Source organism: Schistocerca americana, chromosome 2, assembly GCF_021461395.2.
Source record: "Schistocerca americana isolate TAMUIC-IGC-003095 chromosome 2, iqSchAmer2.1, whole genome shotgun sequence".
NCBI lineage: Eukaryota > Metazoa > Arthropoda > Insecta > Orthoptera > Acrididae > Schistocerca > Schistocerca americana.
In genome coordinates this window covers 655,187,676-655,200,403 of record NC_060120.1, presented here as the reverse complement: position 1 = coordinate 655,200,403, position 12,728 = coordinate 655,187,676, and the positions used below count along the sequence as shown (strand labels likewise).

Genomic DNA, 12,728 nt, shown 5'->3' with positions numbered 1-12,728 from the left:
GTGATGCTGCATGACAGGTAGTAATAAATTGTTAATAGGTGTCATTTTCTATGAAAAATCATTGTAATCAAATAATTTCTATGAATTGCAGTTAAAAATGCAGTGCAGCTATGTAGTGTAACTGAGTAGGCAAAAGCTTTTTTTTCTTTTTTTTCCATTGTACCAGCTTCCTTTCTTTGATCAACTGTTAAAAAATATACTTTGACTTGTTCCGCATCCTTAGAGACACTCTTTCTTGATGGGAGTTATGGAACGCAATGAATGATGAAAGAAAGAAAGAATGAATGCTTGTTTTGACCTTAATTTTACTGTTGTTCATTTCAGTACTATAGCAGCTCAAATGTCAGATCATACATTTTCCATTTTTTAAGGCTTTTTAACAGTAACCTGCAGTTAGATTTATAATCCTTTTTTTCTAAATCATTTTTAATTACTTTTGGTTTTGTTTACCCCTTCAACCTACAGCTCTTACTTACTTCTCTGTTTACTATTTGCCACGAAAAATTATTTAGTGGGCATATGGCAGTATGTTGTCGTAGATATTGGTCATCTTGCTACCATATAGCAGCTACTTGTCTGCCACTTTACAAGTTATTGTTATTATTAATATTATTATTTAAGATAGAACAGAGTTCTTTGCTGCCCTGTTTGCTGAACAAAGGGTATGATAATTTCCTTTATATATTGCAATATCAACAGAAATGATCTAGTAGAAATGTTGAGATATAGTGCTATGAATGAGTGGTGATACCATTAAGGAAAGGACACAAAGCACACTAATAACTGAAATGTTCTACACATCCATCAAAAAGAAAAACCTTAATGAATGTGGAATGATTCCATGTTCACATTAACAGAAGACAAGCAAATCGTAGAAACTTAATCTATATACTCCACTAATAATAAACTGCTGCCATACTGCTTAGTATCATTCATGCTGACGACAAGAGTATTTAATCAATTAAATAAGAAATGATGTTGCTACTTTAAGGGGGGGGGGGAGATGATGTTGCTTCCTTAATAGTACTGAGTACCTGTCATTTAGATCCTGTTGATAGATTAATATTTATTTAATTGTATTGATATTTTTTTAAAGAAAATAGTTAGGTACATTGTCGATACGGGGTCACTTGTCAACCAACTTTACAATTAACATTGATGCTTGTTACGTATCTCTTGCAACTCTTTAATCATCGAATCTGATAAGACAATTTGAGACCCGACGTAAAACAAAGCTGCACAACTAAATTGCGAGTAAAAGTGTATGTACAACCAGATATAATATTTACGTGGTAATTGCTTATAACGTTGCCCCAAGTAACAGCTGATCGATGTTGTATCTGTCCACATTTTCTTATGCGTTTTCATTTTCCAAACTGTCATGCGTGAAGAATCTCGTAAGAAATTTTATTTATTTTGCCTCTAACTCTTCATTGCTGTCAAGTATAAATCTCATGTAGTGGCTATTTAGCACCTTGTGTACGTCCTGTCAGATCGCAAAACGCCATACGTCAGTACACGACTGATTTTTAGGTTTCATAAAATCACTCGCACTTGGCATGCTACGACTTCATGTTTCGTCAGCAAAGTGACCAGTAGTAATAAGAACAGATAGGGTAATATTTTGGATGATAACCTACTGCTGACCGCTGTGTAAGTGGCTATTCAGATAAGCAGTTTGTAAGGGTGCTTATGAAGTGAACTTGTAACAGCTGGCTAAGTGGTTGTTTTTACAGTTTGAATTACAGGTATGTCATTACTCAAAATTATGTTAATTGTTAAATGTTAATTTAAATTCTGCTGATACGTGTTAAAAATAAGTTTTGTCGATACCATAAACACACCTATATCACAGGTATACACAGTTTGCAGAAAGTTCACTGGAAAGAATATTTACAGGCGTCTAAAGCTAGCGAAATGAGGGATGCTCAACTACCGGACCTACCGACAGATGGCTCTACCAGCTGATTACTGTCGTCTGTATTGCCCGCCATATTTGAATTTGCCAAGAAGTTTCTCTCGGTCTGTACGGTGTATAAGGAATTAAGGATTATCGAAATGGTGATTTCTTGTTCCGCTTTCAATTGTACGAAGCGATGGAGTAAGGAAAGTGACTTACCATTTCACAGGTAATAGGACTACCGATACAATACGAAAACAATACAGACTTAGTGCGTTTGCTAATTCGATGTTTTTGAACAGGTTTCCTCTAAAGCACCCAGAGCTGCTAAAGAAGTGGATTACTTCCGTGAAGCGGAAAGATTTTAAACCTACGTCTTGCAGTTTTCTTTGCGGAAACCTTTTCCGGCAAGATGATTACGTAGTGAGCCCTGGGACGTGGAAGAAACGTCTCAGACCCGAAGCAGTGCCATCAATTTTTGACTTTCCGACACATTTGATGCCACCAAATAAACAGCCACGACGACATGTTAGGATTTTGAGTGACAACGATGCTTCTCCATTTGAGGTAGCTAATTAATTTCCTTGCTATGTGCGTGGTTTTGACTTTTGTGAATTTATTTCGTACGGACACAAATGGGCTACATAGGTCTAAGCAATGTTGTAATAGTTCCATATTTTTGTTTTTAGCGTTCTGTCCTGGAATCCGTGCTTGATTTGCTCTCTGCAGAAGCTACTGATTGCGTGGAGAATGTTGTCAATGAGAATTCTTCCGTGGAAAGCATGTCCCATTTATCCAATGCAGAAACTGCGAATTGTGTCGAAATCGTTAGTATAATGATGTTTTCACACCCACAAAGTTTTCTTATAATATTTTTCATCAAGCCTTGAGTTATTTCAATCACATATAACGATTCTTTATTTCAGAGTGCAGTTGGTTCTCAAGTAATTGATTGTGGTATACAGTCGAAAGTAGAAATGGAAGACAAGGCGACCAAAACTTGCAATTTTTTCTCAGACATTGTGCACGAATTAAAACGTAAACTGAAGTGTGTCCGTGAAAAACTTCGAAGAAGAGAGAAGAAAGTGTTTTTCATGGATGACATCATAAGTTCATTGAAGGAGAAGGGGCATCTTCCTGAGAAGTTACATAACTTCCTCAATCATCAGAAAGGAACACAAGTGGAATTAGTGTGCAATTTAGTGGACAACTCTCTCTCGTCAAAGGGTAATAGATACACAACAAATGTGAATATGTTTGCGATGACTGTGTACTTTTATTCACCAGCAGCATATGAATACCTGCAAAAATTAATGCCTCTGACCCATAAATCATTGATTTCCAAATGGGTGGCAAGTGTCGGCTGTGAAACTGGCTTCTTAAAAGATGTTTTTAAGTACGTTGATTCGAACCCAATCGTAAGGGACCAGTTCAGCGATTCATGTCTAATTGTAGACAGTGTGGCACTTAGGAAGCAAGTAGTTTGGGACCAAGGAACTAAGCAATACACAGGTTTTTTAGAGTTTGGTGGGGAAGTGCCTCAGTCAAAAGAAGTAATAGAGGCATCTGAGGCTCTGGTTTTCATGCTTGTCTCTATTAAAGGCAAATTTATATGCCCGATTGCATATTTCTTTATCAACGGTGTACAGGCAAATAATCAAGCCACACTGATGAAATCCGCTTTAGAGAGGCTGCATAGTTCTGGCATTAGGGTTTGGTGTGTTACATGTGATGGCTGCAAGGTAAATATAAGCACTTTACGTACACTTGGCTGTACTTTAAATTTTTCCAAGGGTGATTTTAAGAGCTACAATGTTTATTGTATGTTGGACATGTCATATGATGAAGTTTGCCAGAAATGCTCTACCAGAAGTATCTGCTATTGAGTCTCCAACTGGCATTATTAGATGGCATTTCATTGAGCAATTGAACAAGGTACAACAAGAAGAAGATATGACATTTGCCAACAAACTATCAGGACAACATATAAGTTATGTAAATAGAAAATGAATGTTTCATTAGCTCCACAGACTTTGAGTTCTAGTGTGGCAGATAGTATAGAGTTTTTGAGGAGGGTTGGTGATCCAAATATTAAAGGAAGTGAAGCAACAGTAGAATTTTTGTATAATATTGATAGGATTTTTGATATTCTGAACTCCAGAAATCCATTAGGTAAAGGGTATAAGAGCCCCCTGAGACTTGACAACAAATATTATTGGCTTGGTATTTAAAAAAAAAAAAAAAAATTAAAAAAAATGGCTCTGAGCACTATGGAACTTAGCATCTATGAACATCAGTCCCCTAGAACTTAGAACTACTTAAACCTACCTAACCTGAGGACATCACACAACACCCAGTCAACACATTGGTATTTTCAGACACACTGAAAATTATATCAAAAGCTTAAAAATCATTGGTGTTCCATTGCTGCTCCATGCAAGAAGTACTTTTGATTTTGGGATAATTTTCAATATGCAATCAGTAAGGCACATAGCTCTGACACGTATGCTTCGTGTTGAATCTCCTTTGAAGCATTTGCTAACATATAAACTGTCACAAGACCACATAGAGCTTTTTTTCCCCTGCATTCGGTCCAGATGTGGTTGGAACAACAATCCAAATGCATACCAGTTCAAATGTGCCACGAGAAAGTTGCTCTTGGGTAACAGTGTCACTGCAATGAATGGGAATTGCTCAAATTTTAATGTGTGTTGTTTGCCACCTGTTTATGATTTTCATTTATTTATTTATTTATTTATTTGATTAGCCATCCGTAGACATTTTGCAATGTATGGATGTTGTCAGTTTGGATACAGTGATTTTTGCAGATACATTGACACTTTTATATGCATTTACAGAGTATACAAATACAATGACATTTATCACTTAAATTACATTCAAACAATTAAATATTCACTTATTGTTTAGAAACAGTGTTCCTGAAAATATAGTTTAAGGGTTTTCTGTAACAGTACATGTTGTTAATTTCTTTGATGTCCTGTGCAGCTTGTTATACATTTACAGAATATACAATACAATGTCATTATGTCACTTAAATTACATTCAAACATTGAAATATTCACTTACTGTGTAAAAACAGTGTTCCTGAAAATACAGTTTAAGAGTTTTTCTGAAACAGTACATGCTGTTAATATCTTTGATTTCCTGTGGCAGCTTGTTATACAATTTTACACCCTGATACAAGAAACTTTTTTGGGTCTTATGCTTGTTTCTCCTATCTAGATGAAGGCAGTGGCTTGTTCTTGTGCTATAGCTGTGTAAAATGCTGTTTGTACTATAATTCACTATATTTTTCTTTATATATACTATAGTGTGGAACATAAATAAACAGGGAACAGTTAGAATACCAAGTATTTTGAATAGTTCTCTGCAGTGAGCCCACTTACTGCTTTTAGTTATAATTCTCACTGCTCTCTTCTGCACTTTAAAAACTGTTTGTAAGTTGAGTACATTATTTCCCCAGAAAATTATCCCATAGCTTATGACTGAATGTACATAGCTAAAATATACAGTTCTTAGACATTCATCGCTGCATACTGAGGAGAGAACTCTAAGTGCGTAACACGTTGTAGATATCTTTTTTGTGAGTTTTTTAACATGTTCTCTCCACCTAAGCTGGCTGTCAATATGCAACCCTAGGAATTTTGTGGTGGGCACTTCGTCTACAGAGGTGTTATGTAGCTTTAACTTTAGGGGACTGTTTTTTCTGTTTATTCTAAAGCGTATGCTATTTGTTTTCTTAATATTTAAGGTCACTTTATTCTCTGTAGACCATTTGTAGACATCTTTCAGTGATTCATTACAATTTTCCAACATTTGTGCTGATGTCTCACTGGTGATTATAATATTGCTGTCATCGGCAAACAATATCTTCTCTCCATGTCGGATATATTGTGGAAAGTCATTTATATAAATCAAGAACAACACCGGACCCAGCACACTTCCCTGAGGGACCCCAATATTAATATGCTGTGGATCTGACAGGTGTTTTTCTATGAACTTTGATCTACTGGAGACATGCGAGATCTCTACCCACTGTACTCTATTTTTAAGGTATGAATGGAACCATTTGTTGATTACCCCTCTTACTCCTAGTGCTTCTAACTTAAGTAATAGATTCTGGTGGTCAACTGTATCAAAGGCCTTTGACAGGTCAAGGAATATGCCAGATACATAGTTGCCTTCATCCAGTGCTTCTAGAACCACTTTAGTGAAATGTGCTATTGCCATTTCTGTATCTCTGCCTGGTCTGAAACCAAATTGGTCATTTGAAAGAAGGTTGTATTTGTTTAGATAGCTCATAAGTCTGTTCTTCATTATGGACTCTATTATTTTGGAAAATGATGACAGTAGGGCAATTGGCCTGTAGTTCTCAATGTTTTCTACATCATCTTTTTTGTGTAGAGGTAAAATTTTTGCATGTTTCAGATAATCAGGGAAACAACCGGCTTTGAAAGATTCATTTATGATATTGGTTAGGGGGGCTTTGATACTATTTATGCATTTTTTCAGCACAGACATTGGAATTTCATCTAAACCTGCTGAATTTTTGCTCTTTAATTTCCTTACCACATTACATACTTCTTCCTCAGTAGTGGGTAGCAATACCATTGAATTTGATGTATATTCCCGTGTTCGTGGATTATGAGATTTTGAAAAATTTTCCTTTAACTTTGTAGCTATACTACTAAAGTAAGAATTAACAAAGTTTGCTAGTTCTTTTGGGGTACTTGTTAGGTTTTCTTTGTTCCTGATTTGGGTGTTTATTTGCCTTTGTGTTGCTGTTCCTGTCTCTTGTTTCACTATAGTCCATGTAGCTTTACTTTTATTTTTAGCTAGATTTATTAGTCTATCATTGGCCTTTTTTTTTGCAACATTGAGCACCTTCCTATAGATTTTTTTGTAGTTTCTGTAGTAATGAAGAAAATCTGGATCACTGTTGTTGTTTTTTATAGAGTTTAGGTATTTAAAAGTTTGGGCAGATTTTCTAATTCCTGTGGTAATCCACTTATTTTTGGTGGATGTTCCAGTAGAACTTAGTGCTTTGGGGAAGGCTTCTTCGAATATTATCTTAAACTCCGACATGAATTTGGAGAATTTCTGATTCACATTATTTTCTGAATATACTTCTTCCCATCTTTCATGTCTTAATTGTAAGCAAAATTTTTATTGCTGCGTCTGAGTAGACTCTTTTAAACATGTGGAGGTTTACTGGTTTTTCTACAGAAGCTTTTACTTTTATGATTTGGCATAAATGATCTGACAGTCCAAGATTTTTGACAGTTATGACACAGTTTTCCCCACCTATATCTGTAGCTACATGGTCAATGGTAGATGTTGAGTGTTTGGTTATTCTTGTTGCACAATTAACTAAAGAGGACATGCCAAAACTATTCAGAATATTCAGAAAAGTGTTACTGGTTTCATCTGCCTTAGCTGTGTTAATGTTTAAGTCACCACACAAGAGTATATTACTTTTCAGGGATGACACTTGTTCTAGGCTTTGCATAAGTTTTGAAAAGAATGTTTCTAAATCACCACTGGGAGAACGGTATACACATAGTACAATTAGTTTTTTGGGCATATCTACAGTTGGTATCTCTACTGCTGACACTTCAAAATGCTTGTCTACACTTAGTAGGATAATATCATTCCTGACTTTAAATGAAATACCACTCTTAACAAAAATACATGATCCTCCACCTTTCATTGAGTTTCTGCAATAAGAACAAGCTAGTACATATGAGGGCAAATTTATGTATTGAATTTCATTGACTTTGCACCAGTGCTCTGTGATGCAGATAACTGGACTGTCTAAGGATTGTAACTCAACTTCTAGCTGTTGCACTTTGCTTTTTATACTCTGAATGTTTTGGTGAAGCACTGTTAGAGATTTAATGTTACTTATCTTGGAGGTTTCTTTTTCATCATGCTTGTGACTAAAAAATCTTGCAGATGGGAGGGAGGCACTCTCTTCCGTCTGCTTGTTGCTCCATGTGAGGTTGTGTACTTTTCTGCCACTGCTGATGTTGGAACTGCTGCTGCTCCTGTTGTCTGTACTGCTTCTGTTGATTGTGCTGCTGCTGACGGTGCTGTGTCTGCTGTTTCTGGTACTGCTGCTTTTAGTGACACTGGTGGCAGTTGTGCTGGTGTTTCTGCCTCTATTTTTGTTGATGTTACTCTTACTTCTACTAGTGTTGAGTTTTCATCGTTTTTGCTATTGGGATAGCCTGGGATGGCGGCTAATTCTGCTGTAACCTCCTTTGAATGTGTGTTTTGGTCATCATTGCTTTCTGCATGAAAGTCCAGTGGCATAACAGTTTCAGTTAAAAAGTCGTCTTGCATGTTGAGTTTGTCTAAAGTTTCACTGATTTTTTTCACTGAGCAGTCTTGCAAGAAAGCATGTAGTAGTGATGAAAGTGCTGCAGAAAATGAAGTAGAGGAGTGGTGTGCACTTCTTGAAGATAAGATTAAGTTCTCATTTCACAAGTAAAACATACTCTATTATATTGCAGGGTATGTGTCATTGCGCCTTTCAAGGCAGATCACATGCAAAGACTGTCTTCACATACTGAAGCCACCAGTAGTTAAATCTGCATTAGAATGTGATTCTCTCTATGCTTTTCCCAATATGGCCAATAAAAATGCATTTGTAAATTTTGTTAACTGGGGAAAACTGGTTAAAACAAGTGACTGCGTATACTCTGTTGCAGAATACTCAGAAACTGTTTTAGATGTTTGTGACTGCTGGGGATATGTGACAGAAATATATACAGGCCAAGATTTTGCATTGTGTTAAAAATAAATTTGTAGATTACCCATTTCCTGCTCTTGGTCATGATTACCGTTATGAAATTAGGATTGAGGACTTACATCAGACTCAACTTGTTTGTAAGATTGCATCCCTATACTCCTGCATACACTTAAAAATGTGGAAAAAAAGCCTGCTGAGAAAGTTTTAAACAACAAATCAAGTATAAGGCAGAAGTTAAATAAACTCATATTGTTTAATCATGTATAGTGCTCAAATTGGAAAAATTACGTAATGGGACATTCCATGCATATGGGTGTGACATTTTGACAAATTTTTTAAAACTATTTTGTCCATAGATTTGTTGTTGTGTAATGATGAACTTCAAAAGATGAATCACATTGAAGTAAAATTAAGTCTTTACATCCTGTGTAGATATTGTAACAAAATTATAATTGTTTATTATACAAGCTTATTTTAAGATGTTTGGTGTTACAAAATATGCACTTGCATTAAAAACGGGTGATTTGTGTGAAATTAATGAAAAAAAAATGTTCTGAGACTTATTTGACAGATGGCTTTCAGTGTGAGAAAATATGTCCCTCAATAACTATGTTAACTTGAATTTTTCACTTTAAGAAAACAGTTTAATCACAGGATGGGTGTGATCTAATGAAGTATGCAGTGGCCCTATGTTTAAAACAGTAATGTTTGTGGATACTCTGCAACATAAGAGCAATAAAATTGTTACTCTGTTAATTCTTGTTTTAATACTTCCTATAATGAACACAATGTTACAGTTGATCATAAGCATTCTTATTACTTTATAACCATTCTAGAATAAGGGGACCTGAGTCAGGCAATACCTAATTTTCTGAATTTTGTCTTTATTTTGCTAGGATGTCTTTCTATTATATTTCCCTGTGTTGAGAAGAGAATGAAAATAATCGTATAGAATTATCTTTCTAGCAGTACAAAGTGCAGAATACAGTGATTACAGGTACACGTGGAAATCTAGGAAATTTCAGTATTCATGTTACATGCCTAATTTTCATTAACATTTACCTTAATTATACGGTTACACTTTTTGCTGATTTGAACTGTGTACTACATGTTAAAAAGATTTTGTTTGGTCATAGTAATAAAAGCATTTCATTTTGTTAGTTCATATGTCCCATACGGAACTGAAATTATCGAGTTATGACGACAAAGGAAGGAAATAACATTAAGGAATCTTACTTCACAGAAATTATGTAACAATGGTTACACTTTTTGCTAGTTAACTTTAACATAAACCATTTAGTTTTCCATTACGAGTGAAAGCAGTTGCACGAGTCACGTAAAGCACAAAGTTTCCCATAGGGAACTAAAGTATTTTACCTTTGAGTGATTGCAGACCCAAAGTATTGTGATCTTCATATTTCTATTTAAAAAAGTTTGTAACACTCAAATTCACAGACATTTTGGAATCTGTACATACATGTGTGTAGCAAAGTACTTTTCATGTGCCATGTGGAACCTTTAATTTTCTGGTTTAAATATAATTTATTTCATGAATTACCTTTAATACCAGCACTGTCTGAATGCATTATTTTCCATTTAGAAGAAGAAATATTAGTGTACAGAATAACAAACCTCATGAAAAATGCGAGAGATTGTTCTGTACAGAACTCGGAATGGCTCTTTATCAATAGCAGGTAAAAAAGAAGGCTTCTATTAAATGTTCAAAGAAACCAGTCAGTACCTCTTAATTCGCCATAGAGGTGATACAGTAATAAAACAATTTACTTTTTTCAGAATTTCTGCTAAGTATTAAAAGTGTGAAGACGTACTCACCTAGTATTTGCTTTACCAATAACCTGTAGTACAAGCACACGTATAAGCGGATAATTATGGGAGTCAAGAGTTATGTTAAAATTAAAGATACTGGCTGTCATTACTTGCTCACAAAGCATTGTAGTTGCTGTACAGTTTATGCTGTATGTGGTGTACCCAATGTGATTCCTGGAGGACATAATATTCTGTTATCCCATGGGAGTGCACTGGTACCACACCTATTGAAAGTACGTTTTGTTGTGGAATAGTTGTATCAGATGTCTGTACCAGAAAACAAATCTCCACTGTGACACCCTTATGTTCTTGGTATGCTATTAGCTATTATTACAGGAATACTCTTCACATGGAGGAGGAAGCATAGTGAGATTTTCTTTTTCATCATTTCCAACATTGTACACAACTTTCTTGCACTTTTATGTTATCACATTTTTTCCCTTGATAATCAAAAAGAGAGAGGGGGAAAAAAAAATTTAAGCGAGCTTTCATAACTGAAAACTCTACTTGCGTCATTTGTTATTTTCAAAATGTTACTCTCTTTCCAAATACTGTCCTATTTCTTCAAACCAATTTTGAATTTCTCAGGTTATTACATATTATTTACTGTACATTGTCCACCAATACTTCTGTTATTACCAGATAGTTTGTAATGTGGCACTACCTTTGTGCTACTGGTATTGGCTAGTGTACTTTTGCAGATAAGAAAATCGACTGGACTAGATTGTCCTGTCAGTATAGGACAAATTCAGACAATATGGAACTTTTTACACTAAATTTGCAATATAATGTCACCCTTGTCTCACACAGATTGTAGCAGCCATTGGGGTGCCTGTCTGGCCAGCTTCTGCAGCTTTCACTTTCAGGTTTGTTTTTTGCTTGGGCCATATACTGACAACCAGTCATTGCAGTGATTGACACCATGTCAAAGACTGGAACCAAGATTCACAGAAATAGAATTCTATGGTTGTAATTCAGAGTGTAATTAATTTTGCTCACTGACGTGTTTTGAATTCAATTTTAAAATTGTTTGGGTGTCAGACTGGAAAATTACAGTTCTAAGACACCCCAACCTTAAAATTAACAGCTGTGATCGAGGTTATTTTCAACAAGTTCCTTCACTTCCTACATCATCATGTATCAGTCCAATATAATATTATTACTAGACTTAACTTCCAAATGATACAAGTCAAGCATTTAAGAGGAGCCTTATCGTTGGGCTTTGTGTTTATCTCATTTAAATGTATTTCTTGTCTCGTATCAAAGACTGTAGCACTGTTAAAAACTGGTGCTTCTACCATATCACTCAGTTTAAATACACCGTGTCATGTACAGGCGTTAATAAAATCATGGCATTTAAATTACTGATCAAAGAGAGTGCGAAATTCGTAAGTGCATGTTGCAATTACAGTGTCAGCATATTTGCAGATCGGTAATGCATCACTTCACATAAAGAAAAAAATAACGATTTTCTCTGTTTATACGAAAGTAATACTTTAATAGTTCAGTTGTAATTTCTGTTGTCAGTAAAGATACCCCTAAGCACACGATGTCAACTTTTTTTCAAGAGACGTCTTCACTGTTGTCCACACTTGATTTTCCGAATTATACCAGTAGTTAAAAGCTTCGGCAAGTAAGGTAATTTGTTGACCTCCATTGAATCTTAAATAGTGTTTTAAAAAGGGCAAATAAGTAAAGCACTCATAAAATAGTATACAATTTATAGGTCAGCTTGTCAAACTTTCAAAACACACTCGAATTTAGGAATTTCATAGCAGAACTGTCACTGTTTTTTCTCGCTAGATTAGAAACACTTCATTATGTTGATGTGTAGATATCTAGAACATCCAATATAAAATACTTATGAGGGCGCAGAACGAAAAACATTTTCATCGGTGTTTTGACACTTCGTTTTTTTGCCAAATTCAGATATGGCGGACACTCAGTGATATAATCTCTTGCCGGCACGCGCTAGAGCCATCTATCGGTAGGTCCGGTAGTTGAGCATCCCTCATTTCGCTAGCTTTAGACGCCTGTAGAATATTTTGTCATAGATGCTACGTGTTGGAGTAATTGGCACTTGACTTCTTGATAGTACGGTTGAGGTCGCGATATGCCGAAAGGAAAGTTTCTTTTGCCTTAGAAGAAAGGCAATTCATTGATACTTCTCAATGAGAAGACGAGTGTTCGAATAATTGGGAGTGCGAAATGGTACCACAGTTTATA

At 35.4% G+C, this 12,728-nt stretch overlaps 1 protein-coding gene across 2 annotated transcripts in view; it reads left to right on the top strand.

Annotated features, from left to right (window-relative positions):
- The first annotated feature begins 1,673 nt into the window (after positions 1 to 1,673).
- Positions 1,674 to 12,728, top strand: part of LOC124596022 (mitochondrial dicarboxylate carrier-like) — a 68,238-nt gene continuing 57,183 nt past the window's right edge. The window contains exon 1 of one of the 2 annotated variants that reach the window (XM_047134982.1): positions 1,674 to 1,748. The gene's annotated coding sequence lies outside the window, so the exon portion shown is untranslated. Of the gene's footprint in view, positions 1,749 to 12,584; positions 12,714 to 12,728 lie in introns of those variants that run through there. The other variant, XM_047134984.1, reaches the window with a different exon arrangement.